This window comes from Primulina huaijiensis, chromosome 13, assembly GCF_012295235.1.
Source record: "Primulina huaijiensis isolate GDHJ02 chromosome 13, ASM1229523v2, whole genome shotgun sequence".
NCBI classification, from domain to species: domain Eukaryota; kingdom Viridiplantae; phylum Streptophyta; class Magnoliopsida; order Lamiales; family Gesneriaceae; genus Primulina; species Primulina huaijiensis.
This window is the reverse complement of record NC_133318.1, coordinates 11125837-11137694: the sequence shown is the minus strand read 5'-3', so window position 1 is coordinate 11137694 and position 11858 is coordinate 11125837. Positions and strand designations below refer to the sequence as shown.

The window sequence follows — 11858 nt, the reverse complement described above, 5'->3', positions numbered from 1 at the left end:
GATTCCCTAGGTATCAAATGATAGTGCCTGCAAGAACCATTCAATTATGGTTAGCGTACAGTACGGTCCCTTCATCTCATATATCCCGACCGATTCGACAACCATTGGTTTATCGAGAGTTGTCAATGAATCGATACTATGTGTCATGTCGTAGTTGCATCGATGGTGTAATCTATGAAACCCCTTTCATAATTACCACCATACTCTGATCAGAGATTTCAAACTACATATACATGAAAAACACATAGGATATCCATACCCGTAGGTAAGCGGTGAATCCCCGACTACAATGCATCGACTCCTATATGTTTCGACAGAACACCCAACCTTGCCACCTGATGACCCCATGAGAGTCGGTAAACAAGTCAAAGTGAAACGCTAGCACATAGAGTCTCAATGTTGTCCCGGGTCATAAAGACTAATGGTGTACAACCATAAACTAGGAAGTTTCCACTCGATAAGTGAGAACCACTTGGAAAGTCTTTAATGGAGGGTTGTTCAGTGCACTCTACCAGGAGCACCTATCTGCATGCTCGGACATCACAATGTCCCCTACCAATGAAACATGGTACTCACATCGCAGATACTAGTGTCAAACTCGAGCGGCCTATATCCTTCTTAACGGCGGCTGAATCGACTAGGAACTGTTTAGAATATACAGTATTCCAAATATGAGTTTCATGATACTCATTATATGAGCATCTCATATTCTTTCTACTATTTGTATATTCAAGGACTTTATCTATGCAACTAGCATGGGTATACAGATAAAGATGTGCCAAAACAATAATTTCAAATATTATTAAAATAAAGATTGCTTATACATAGAGTTTCATTGTGAACACTCGGCCAACACTTGGCTCGACGTGCACCTACTCTAACAACAGTAATGATATATGTTCCTAACAGTGAAGGTTCAAAGACATGGGAAAAGGATATGTGTAACGTACCGTACTTTTTACTAATTTGCAGAAAAATTAAAAATTTTCTTAAATAAGTCGTGAACCTTCAAAATTCGATAAAATAAATTGTACGTCCCAAAAGTAGTTGCAACAACAGATCTAAAAATAATGTTTGCCAAAAATATTTGTTTAAAATCTCACAACCAGTAACATAAATCAGAGTAATTAGAACATTCATAAAAACTTAAAACATGGCGGTCCTCGGGTTTAGCCTCCCGTTCAGTCCAAGCCAGCTCACTGACCCCCACCTCTCGTCTCCTCCAATTCATCCTCACCTACAACGATCAAGTCTAGTGAGTCTAAAGACTCAAAATGTATAAACTAAAAGTAACAAGTAATACGTAATAAAATCACATGCAACTTTAAAATAGAGGGTACATACTTTAAACTTTAACATGCGTATAAAAACTTGAACTTACATACATAACATAGACGTGCCATCAACATAAAACTTTTCTTAAACATGCTTGCATACTAGTACATACATAAACTTCATCATTTTGCGTAGAGGCATGTTTCAAAGCAAGTGACTCATACATAAATGCGCCTGATCAGACTAAACCGCAGTACTGGGCTGACAGGGAAGATCCATTGCCACATACATGAGATCTCCGTTCATAATTTAACGTGTGGATTAGTCTCTGGTCATACTTTACCGCTTTCAAATCCTGATCTAAACCCGTTCACAATTTAACGAGATGGATTGGTCCCTGGTCATACTTTACCGCTTTCCAATCCCATACATAATTTGGTCACAAGACATTTAGCATATCTCAAAAACTTAAAAGTACTTTCTTTGCACGTCGAACATACTTACTTGGTGATGAGGGATACGTCGGATCTCTCTTGGGGCCACTGCTGCACATATTAACATGATTCATGCACTTAATATTTCATAGACTAGACGTATTTGTTGTGCTCACCACCCGATTGACAATTTCTTATGACAATCTAAAATCACTCGGGACTTGACCTCGTTTAATCAATGTTCTAAACTATGACATCGACCCCCTGAACAAATCCTAATATGATGTTTGAACGTTTCCCAAACAATAAAGGACATGGACTCACTATTAAAACCTACAACTAAATGAAAACCCAACATTCCTCCAGTTGACCCCGCGCTCGAGCGGTAATATCTTACCGCTCGAGCGCCAGGTCTTCTGGAACTCTACCCTCGAACAGAAAGAGTGGCGCTCGGACGGTAAGAAATTACCGCACGGGCGCCGAGCGTACTGGCCTACGCGGCTTAATACTCCTATCTAAATAATATGAATCGTGAACAAATCCATCTAGACTCATCCTAGGACGCTATGACACTGACTCGATTCCATGAAATGCCACAAACATTTCCAAAGAAACGACGCACCACACGCAATGCAATAAAACCCATAAACTCAAATTTTGACACCAAATGCTTCCTACGATTTCCAATGCAACCAGCGACTAACGACACAAAGCGAAGCATCAAAAATCCTCCCAACATCATTCTTGACATACTTAAACGCATCAGTGAACACCCGTCGATTCCCAACGAAGCCTGCAACAATAAAATTTCAAGAATACATCAATAACATAATTTTCATAAAACGCAATTTGAGCAGTCCCACAAAAAACACCATAACTCACTCAATTTTTATCCAAATATTTTGAATTTTATATCAAATCGAAGGTATCAAAAAGTTCTACGATTTATATGTTAAAAGTTATCCCAAAAACACGACCTAAAAATCGCAGTACTCAAATATACAGCAAAAACGAAATTTCAGATCTAAAAATTGTTTCAAAACTGATCCAACGAATTTTTCGCTCAAACTTGCACATCATATATGGATTTTTACGCACAATAAACAACACAACGCATAATATGACGAGATCGATGCATAAATGAAAGAATATACATGCCTTTAAATCTTTAACGTTACCGAACGACGACACCGAACCGGTGAAAGATGAAAGGTTGATCCGGGATGAATGTGGCACTATTTTCTTGAAATAAAATCAACAAAATTTTGCTTGAAAGATTCAGAGGAAAGGGCGGCTGCTCTATGGTAGAAGAACCCTAGGTTTTTTTCTTTTAAAAATGAAATTTTGAATTGTAATTTGTGTGTGTGTATATACGTAAATGTGGGTGTGTGTGCGTGTGTTTAGTGTAGATAATTAGGGTAATTAGAGCTAATTAGGTTATTTAAATAAATAATAACAAATCACAAAATAATTAAAATGCTAATACCCCAAAAGTGAAATAATGCACACAAGTGTTAAACTATAAAAGTTTTAAAATTCTAAAATCACTTAAATAAATAATTTAAACTTTTAAAATACTAAAACTTAATAAATCATTTAAAATATCTCATCCTCAACTGAAAATACAATACCACGTTTTAAAATTGCCAAACTCGTCGCTTCCTCGATCTTGCATCGAATAATCTCCTGAAACATGAAACTCAAGAAAATATTTTAACGTACATCATGTGAACATAAATAATTTAAAATAGTGCAAATTTATAAAACATGCTTCGCTAAAAATCATTTTAAAAATTAAATAAATGATTTAACAATTAAATAAATGTATGGGATTTACGTGTACTGATTTTAAGCTCTACAATATGAGATTCTGCAATATAGTTAGCCGCGATCTCCTGAAATATACAGAGGTTTAATACAATGAAAAACCCAAAAAATCGAAGCACAACATCAACTAAACACAAAACACCCAAGAAATCGAAGCACAAACTCACCTAAAATATGTTGGAATCGCACGCACTGCAACAACCGAGCGAAGAGGGCTCGCGCTTGCTAGATCCGGGCTTGTTTTCCTTCTGTTAAAGTTGCTTCAGGTTGGTGACGTCTTCTTCTAGCTGAGGCGGTGGTCGGGGCTACGATTACAGGAGGCGCCGCAATGAGATGGCGAGCGAGATGAACGACGAGGGAATGAAGAAATTAGGTTTTTCTTTTTCTTCGTTGAACACATCAGCTGTAGGTTTATATTAACACTAATAATTGAGTTTAATTAAGTCTCTCTTTTAATCCAATCTTGATAATTTAAAAACATAATATTATTTAAATTTCAAATGTATTTGATACCATTTTAATATTTGATATTATAAAAAACACATTTTAATATATTTTTAAATTTTTTAGATATAAATAATTATTTTAATCTACCATATCAATAATAATTTTAAAATCACAAAATTAACAGATAATTAATTACAATTACATGTAGAGCTATCAGACGGGCCAATCCAAGACGAGGTGGGTCAGCCCGCAAAAAACCAATCATTCAGCGAGGTAGGGTGGGTCGGCCCACAATCCCGACCGGATGAAAATCTTCAACCCAACCCAACTCAAGGTGAATTGTGGGTCAGATGAGACAACTAGCAGATCAGACTAAAAAAAATAAAACAAAAAAATAAAATAATAAATCATTATAATATATCTAAATTTTCATTTCATAAATAAACATTTATGGAAAACAATATCAATAAAATTTTTAATTATTGATTTCATACTCGTATATTTTATACAAAGTAATTAATACAAAAATATTCAAAATTTCATTAAAAATTACTTATATTATCATATATAAAAAAAAATTAATTTTTCCAGGTCAACGGAATGTTTGGGTCGGCCCGCCTAGTCCCTTGCGGTTGACCGGCCTAGGCCCGCCATTTTTTGGATTGAAAAAATTTTAACCCAACTTACTTAAATTATGTGGCGTTGATTTCATACTTGTATATTTTATACAAAGTAATTAATAAAAAAATATTCAAAATTTCATTAAAAAATACTTATATTATCATATATAAAAAAATATAAAAAAAATTTATTTTTTCCAGGTCAACGGACTACTTGGGTCGGCCCGCCTAGTCCCTCGCGGTTGACCAGCCTAGGCCCGCCTTTTTTTGGGTTGAAAAATTTTTAACCCAACTTACTTAAATTATGTGGCGGAGTGGGCTGACTCCACGAGCACAATCAAAATTGACGGTTCTAACTAAATATGTATTTAATAATATATATTTTAACAAAATTCTAAATCGCTAATCAACAACAGTTATATAACATTGTTGTCTTTTTCCAAAAAAACATGCTAATTAACAACGGTTCGCTAAAAACGTTGTTGTTTCTCCAAAAAAACACACTAATCAACAATAGTTAGCTAAAAATGTTGTTGTTTTCCACTAATCAACAACGGTTTGCTAACATCGTTGTTGTTTTCCAAAAAACAAACAACACGCTAATCAACAACGGTTAGCTAAAACCGTTGTTGTTTGTCCAAAAAACATGCTAATCTACAACGATTTTCTAAAACATTTGTCGTTCGTCCAAAAAAAACACGTTAATAGAAAACGGTTTATAAAACCGTTGTTTTTTAAAAAATAAGACAACGGTTTCTGAAAACCCGTTGTTGTAACTACGAAAAAACACGCAAAACTACAACAATTTCTCACATAAAGTTGTCGTAGCTTTGAAAAAACCGCTAATATACAACGGTTTTTGTTAAAACCGTTGTTAAAATATAAATTACAACGGTTTTCCAATAAACCTGTTGTTGTTTGACAGTTGTTGAATGACAAACTTGTTGTAGTGAAATTATGCACTTACTAAAAAAAATGAGAAAAAAAAGGGGATGTAAGGTGTGGGGTAGCAAAAAAGGAATGAAATTCTTTCCCTGGGCTAAAAAGATGGAGACGTAAGGCGTTGAAGAATGTCGGATGAAAATTCTGACAAGTGCATAATGAAAATGATCAGTGTACTCCCAATCTTTTTGGACCACTTGAGCACATGTTGACATTACCCCCCCTCCCCCCCCCCCTAAATTTCGTTGTGCATTTATGAAATTCTACTACATTGTGTTTACTGGTTGGTCACGAATAGAAACGGAACTCAGGAGAGTGAAAGTTTCGTTGAATTGTTGATTTGGTGACTCACATGATTTGCGAACAAAGCTATATGAAGTACAAGCTAGTAGAACCCACAGCACACAGACGAACACATTTTCTGTCCAAATAAAAATGTTATGTGGTGCTTTAAAAGGGGTGTCAATGGGTATTGTGATTTGACTGATGAGATGTAGTTCAAAAACGCACGGAGGCATGAGACGCCAGTTTCTGTTTTGCCATCGATTTGGTTGTTTCAGTACTCTTATTTTGTGTCTTAGTTGAGGTCTATGAATTATTTTGCTTGTGGGCAAGCAAAAGGTCAGTATGAGGGGGTTGATAGATGGGAGGCTGCAAAATGAAATTCTTGACCGCCCCAGTGCGAGAGGCTGAAAAAATTACAGATGACCTCGCGCTAGGGAGGGAATTCTTGACCGCCCCAGCGCAAGTAAACAAGGAAATTTTTCTTATTGTCTTGTTTCTAATTTGGAAGGTGGGAGGCTGCAAAATGAACCCTAAAGGACGTACATCAAACACTTTTCAGCAGCCACCAAGTTTCGTCACGTCTAGTATTTTTAGTTTATTTTCTCTTGTTTAAATATTGTTTTGCTTAGTTTGATCATTAATTCTAGTAGCTAATTTTCATTTTTTGTTGAGATTTAAGAGGATCCTACTCTGAAACTGAGTTTAGTTAATTCATCTATCGACTTTTAATTTATTCTTGATTGTGTTAATATTTTCATTGCGTTGTTGAAGCGTAACTAACTTTAATAACGATTTCATATTGCGAGTGAGTTCGAGAGAATAGCCCGTGATAAGAACGAGTGGCATAATCCGTGGATTTACAATTTACATAGAAATATGAAGTTGGATACACGTCGATAGTCATAGTCCAGTAGGTCGAAATCTAGAAGATTTCATAGAACAACATGCAATTCACCTTTGATAAAAAAAAAATTTTAAGGAATTAATTAATTCACTAGTTTGAATTAGTTTGGCATAGCTCAAGAGAGCGTGTTCAATTGGATAGGAAATCTCGTCGAAAGCATAGATCATTGTCGAACGAATTAAGTAAATTAGCGAGGGGTAGGTGAACCAAGATTTCCAACAAATTCATTTCTCATTGAATCTTTAATCAATTATTTTAGCGTATTTATCTCATCATTTAATTTGTGAATCATTTTGTTGAGTTTTTATTAAATCATTATAGTAGTAAACAATCATTCCAATTATCGTTGCTAAAGGTTGAATAACTGAGAATAACAATTGCGAAATACAGTCTCTACAGGAACGATGCTCGTACTCTTGTACACTATATTTGTAATGTCCGAAAAACCTACCTACGTAAATCACATGCATGCAAATTATTTGAATTGCTTAATTATTTTATTTAATTGATTGTAAATGCTTGCATGATACATATTAAACGATTAAAGGTATGATTGCATGAATAAATGATTATATGACATGATTTCATGAAATTGAAGGATTTTACCCGAATATTCGATAATAGGCTGGAGAAAAGAGACCGTAGACGAAAGACAAGAATAAATATTTTTCACTAAATATTTTCAAGGCTTCGTAATCTGATTAAAAATGATTATTTTTTTCTAAAAATGGTAGGATTCGAATTATTTTACGAGACGAGCTTGATTTTACCTGGGAAGCCAGTTTTGGACAAACGATGAGTTTTTAAAATATCAAAAATATTATTTTTGGAAACTAATTTTTATAAACTTTTATTTATCAATTAAACAAGAGTTATTGAGCCCAATTTAAATAAATTGAGTAGGCCCAATTGCTCCTGTACTTGAAGACTCAAAACCAAAACCCATTATCATGCAAATTAAAATTTATAAAAATGATTCCTAGGTGTTTTGGAGTACCTATCAGCAGAGATTTACACACACTTGCACACACAAAAATTAGAAATTTGCAAGGGAATAAAAGCTAGGGTTCAAACCATAATATGCATGTTTCAACTATTTTTTCATGAAAAATATTTACATTCGATGGTTTAACGGTATGACGATTATTTTCAAAAGTTTTGAACGTTTTTACGTACATATGAACATATTATGATTCCCAACAAATACGCTGCCAACATAGGATGAATTACGGATAGAACATGAACAAATTTAAGATGAAACGAGGACTGGACAGTGAGCTAAGGGCTGTACGTGAGTTGCTAGAAGAATCCTAGGGTTTTGGAATGGTTCACACATGATTCAAGGGGTGGCTCGGTGCATGGCTGCGCATAGCTCGGCTAGGTGGCTGAGCTGGATGTGATTAGGTCTAGGGAAGAGTCCTAGCCATGGTCGCAGCCTAGGAGGAGTCCCTTGGGGTGAGGACTCTTTGCGCGCGCAAGCTGTGTGCTGCGCACAGCTGCAGGGGCTCGTGGCTGGGGCTGGGCGGTTCAGGGTTGGTCCATTAGGGTCTAGGGAGGATGGTCAGGGGTCGGGTCAGGGGCTGGTGTATGGTGGCTCGACGGTGGCTCGAGCAAAACATGAGAGAACTCGCGCAGCTCTTGTGTCTTGTACGCAGGGCTCGTGTGGCGTGTAGGGGCTGGTTCAAGGGGTCAGGGCTGGTCGGTAGGGTCCTTAGGAGGTCTGGTCAGGTGATGGCTACAGGTGGCTCGACCATGGTCCAAGAAAAATGAGAGTTGGCTCGATTGTACATGAGGGGACTCGCGCGCAAGTGTGCATATGCGCAGGGGCTGGTCTTGTGGCTAGGGGCTGGTTCGCTGGGTTAGGCTAGGTCAGTATGGGTCTAGGAGGCTAGAGTGATTTTCTGGTCCATAATGATCCGGGGCTGGCTCGATGAAATCAAGTCGTGGCTCAATGGGATTAGGATAGGGTTTGAATTGGCTAGGAAAAAAGGAAAAAGGGTTTGAACCATGGTACACGGGGGTCGATTCATGGTTCACAAGGGTAGTTTAGGCAATCAAAGGCTATGTTTAAATTTTGGGAAGAAAATATTAAAGTTTGAATTAATTCGAGAATTTAACGCTCCACGAATTAGTAATGAAGGAATTAAATCAAAAACCTCGAATTTAAGCTAAATAAAAATATCTGAAACTTGATTTAAGCTTAAATAATTATTTGGGATAAGCCCATATCAATAAAAGTAAGAAAAAGTCAAAATCGAGAAATATTACATCTAGGGGCAAAACAGTCATTTTACACTTGGGTAATACGTAAAAAAATTGGCAGCGTCCCGAAGGATCATAATGCATGTTAAATGATTTAATATGATGATTTTGATGAAATATGATATTTTATGATTTATGGTAAAGCTATGCAATTTTTAGTGTTAAAATGTTATTTTTGAAAGTCATGATATTTTATGCTTTAAAAAGAAAAGAAAAAATATTTTGAGGGATGTGAATTGACTGTGACAAAGGATAGATGATATGTGAGGGATCCGTTTTAAGAAGGAACGGTGAACTTACAATTTTATGGGAATGTCGTGAGGGAGAAGACCTAGAGGGAGCCCATTTATGGGAAAAGACCCCAGAGGGAGCCCACGATCGTATTTCCATGATGGTGTCTAGTGCTCGTCCCCATGCTTATGTGGAGCTGGAAACTAACCAGTCTATTAGAGGAAAAAATGCTAGTCACTTTCGAGGGTCAAACTTCACCCAAAATGATAAATGATTGAAAGCTTTACGATTTTATGATTTTACGATTTACGATTTATCTATGCATAAAAGCTATTTTAAATAAAAGTATAATTTTTAAGGCTTGTGATTGCATATGTATTATTTGCTACTCATGTTTAGAACGTGCTGAGTCATTAAACTCACTAGGTTTGAATGTTGCAGGAGTTAATGATTTTGAGGGAGGCGCTGACACTTGAGTGGATCGAGTGCGGCAATGCGCTCACGAGGGACATTTATTTTTCGTATTAGCTTGATAGATAAAGATTTAAAAGATTATTGTTAACGATTTTATTAGAGATTTTTATGTATTATTTTTATTTTAGTTGATCTTTTTAAAGGTCGACGTAAGATTTTTGGTTAAATGACGATTTAGAGATTTTTATGCATTTGATATTCGAATTGTTAAATTAGTTTGATTAATGGAAAGGTTAAGTGGTTTTATTTGTTAATTTTTGAGTTATGATTTATTAAAAAAAAATTTAGTAGTAAACGTTTCAATATTATTACTTGACATCGTGCATTTGCGATTATTTCGAGCTTGAATATTATAAATTTTTGCTGAAGATTTTGCAGTGCAAGTTTTGTTAGATCAATGAGTCGACGTATAAAAATATCCTAAAACACCTTATTTTTGAAAATTACATATTAATTACATCATATATTAAATAATTTAAAATAATTATTTAATAAAAAATTTTCCTTAACAAGTCATCGGTCTTCGTTTCTTGTCTAAACATCAAAAAATGCTAAAAGCCCTATTTAAGCAATCAGATCAAACTTTCTACTTAAACATGTAAACATGCATTTGGACATACATTTAATGCAATAAAAATAATTTAATTAGGTATTTTATTCATTTCCCTATATTTTCATGCAGTTGGATTACGTTATCGCATTTTGGACGTTACATAAACCCTAATTATCTACACAAAATCATGCCTCACACCCAAAACACATACTAACTACACACACTAGCAGCCGTGGGTTTATAATCTTAGAGATTAGGGTTTTGGCCTTCTCTCCTAGCAGTCACCATTACCAAACCTTCACCTTATTTTCCTTGGAAATTTATGTCCCTTTTGAAGTAAGAAAAACACAAAAATCGTTCTCTGAACGACCACCCTCTTCTCCCACGTCAGTACTTGATAATTTGTGCGTTTAAAACGTAAAGGCATGTTTTAAACCCTTCCTTGACGCATCGATTACGTTATATACAGCATTGCGATATGAAATATGCATGAAAATTTTTTGGTTTAATCATATGAATGGTATATCTTTGCTTATATTGTTTTCTATACGAAATATGCATGAACTCCATGTTTTCTTGAGGTTATTGATCGCAGGCTTCGATGGACCTATCCGAAGGCATGTTGCTGTGTGTGGTTCTGTTATGGGGTTATTTTATGTAAAGGCCTAGAAATCCGTATTTGAAAATTTGCGGAAAAATTAAAAATTTTCTTTTAAACTAAATAAAATATCCAGTTCATAAAATAAACTGTTGAATAACGTATCATGTTTAAAAATAGCAGCGGAAGAAATTAATGTTGTAAAAATAACTGTAAAAAAATTTTATCCAACGGTAGATAAAAATGTTTGAGCGATAACAACAATAAATGCTAAAAAGTGAGGTCCTCGGGTCCCACTACTGCCGACTCGAGCTGGCTCACTGATCCCCGCCCTCGGTCCCGACATCATCAGTACCTACAACAATCAAGTCTAGTGAGCCTAAAGACTCAGCATGCATATATCGTAAATAACAAGTAAATAAATAATAAAGTCGCATGCAAGTGAAAATTTCCTGTACTGAGGTGTAACGTAAAATATCATTTCAATGGTAATTATAGTACGTGCATAACTGAACTGAAAATATCATCGTGAAAAGGTTTGCTCCTTGGAGCCCTGTAATGAAATAACTTGTAATAATTTTCTGGTGAGATTATGGTCTACGCAAGTGGTCCCTGAACTGAACTGAACTGAACTGACCGGTAACTGGCGACCGGGCCGGTAACTGGCGACCGGACTTAATAATGTATGTCTGATCAGACTACTGCCACAGTATACTGGGTGAAACAACTGAACTGACCGGTAACTGGCGACCGGGCCGGTAACTGGCGACCGGACTTAAGCATGATAGTAAAGTGACCACAAGCAATATCGCATAAATCTCAAAATGAATATTTTTGCACGTAATATAATTAAATAACATAATTGAATATGGACAATTTCGATTTTCTTGCATTAAAATCATGTACTTGCGATATTTAAAAATACCTATATGGCTTGATTGAAGAGTGAAAGAAGATATAAACATGCCTTGGTTTGTTTTGACAGAAAACAAACGAAATAACGACG

At 35.6% G+C, this 11858-nt stretch overlaps 2 long non-coding RNA genes across 2 annotated transcripts in view; both read right to left on the bottom strand.

The window, feature by feature from the left end:
- Nucleotides 1–4079, bottom strand: part of LOC140991017 (uncharacterized) — a 12934-nt gene extending 8855 nt beyond the window's left edge. Inside the window, exon 1 of the long non-coding RNA XR_012177762.1 lies at nt 3704–4079. This is a non-coding gene — a long non-coding RNA (uncharacterized lncRNA). The remainder of the gene's footprint in view (nt 1–3703) is intronic.
- LOC140991018 (uncharacterized) lies at nt 1063–3306 on the bottom strand. The gene is made up of 2 exons (XR_012177763.1): nt 1780–3306; nt 1063–1237 (listed from the first exon to the last, which is right to left on the bottom strand). It is a non-coding gene; the product is annotated as an uncharacterized lncRNA (long non-coding RNA).
- Nucleotides 4080–11858: the final 7779 nt, after the last annotated feature.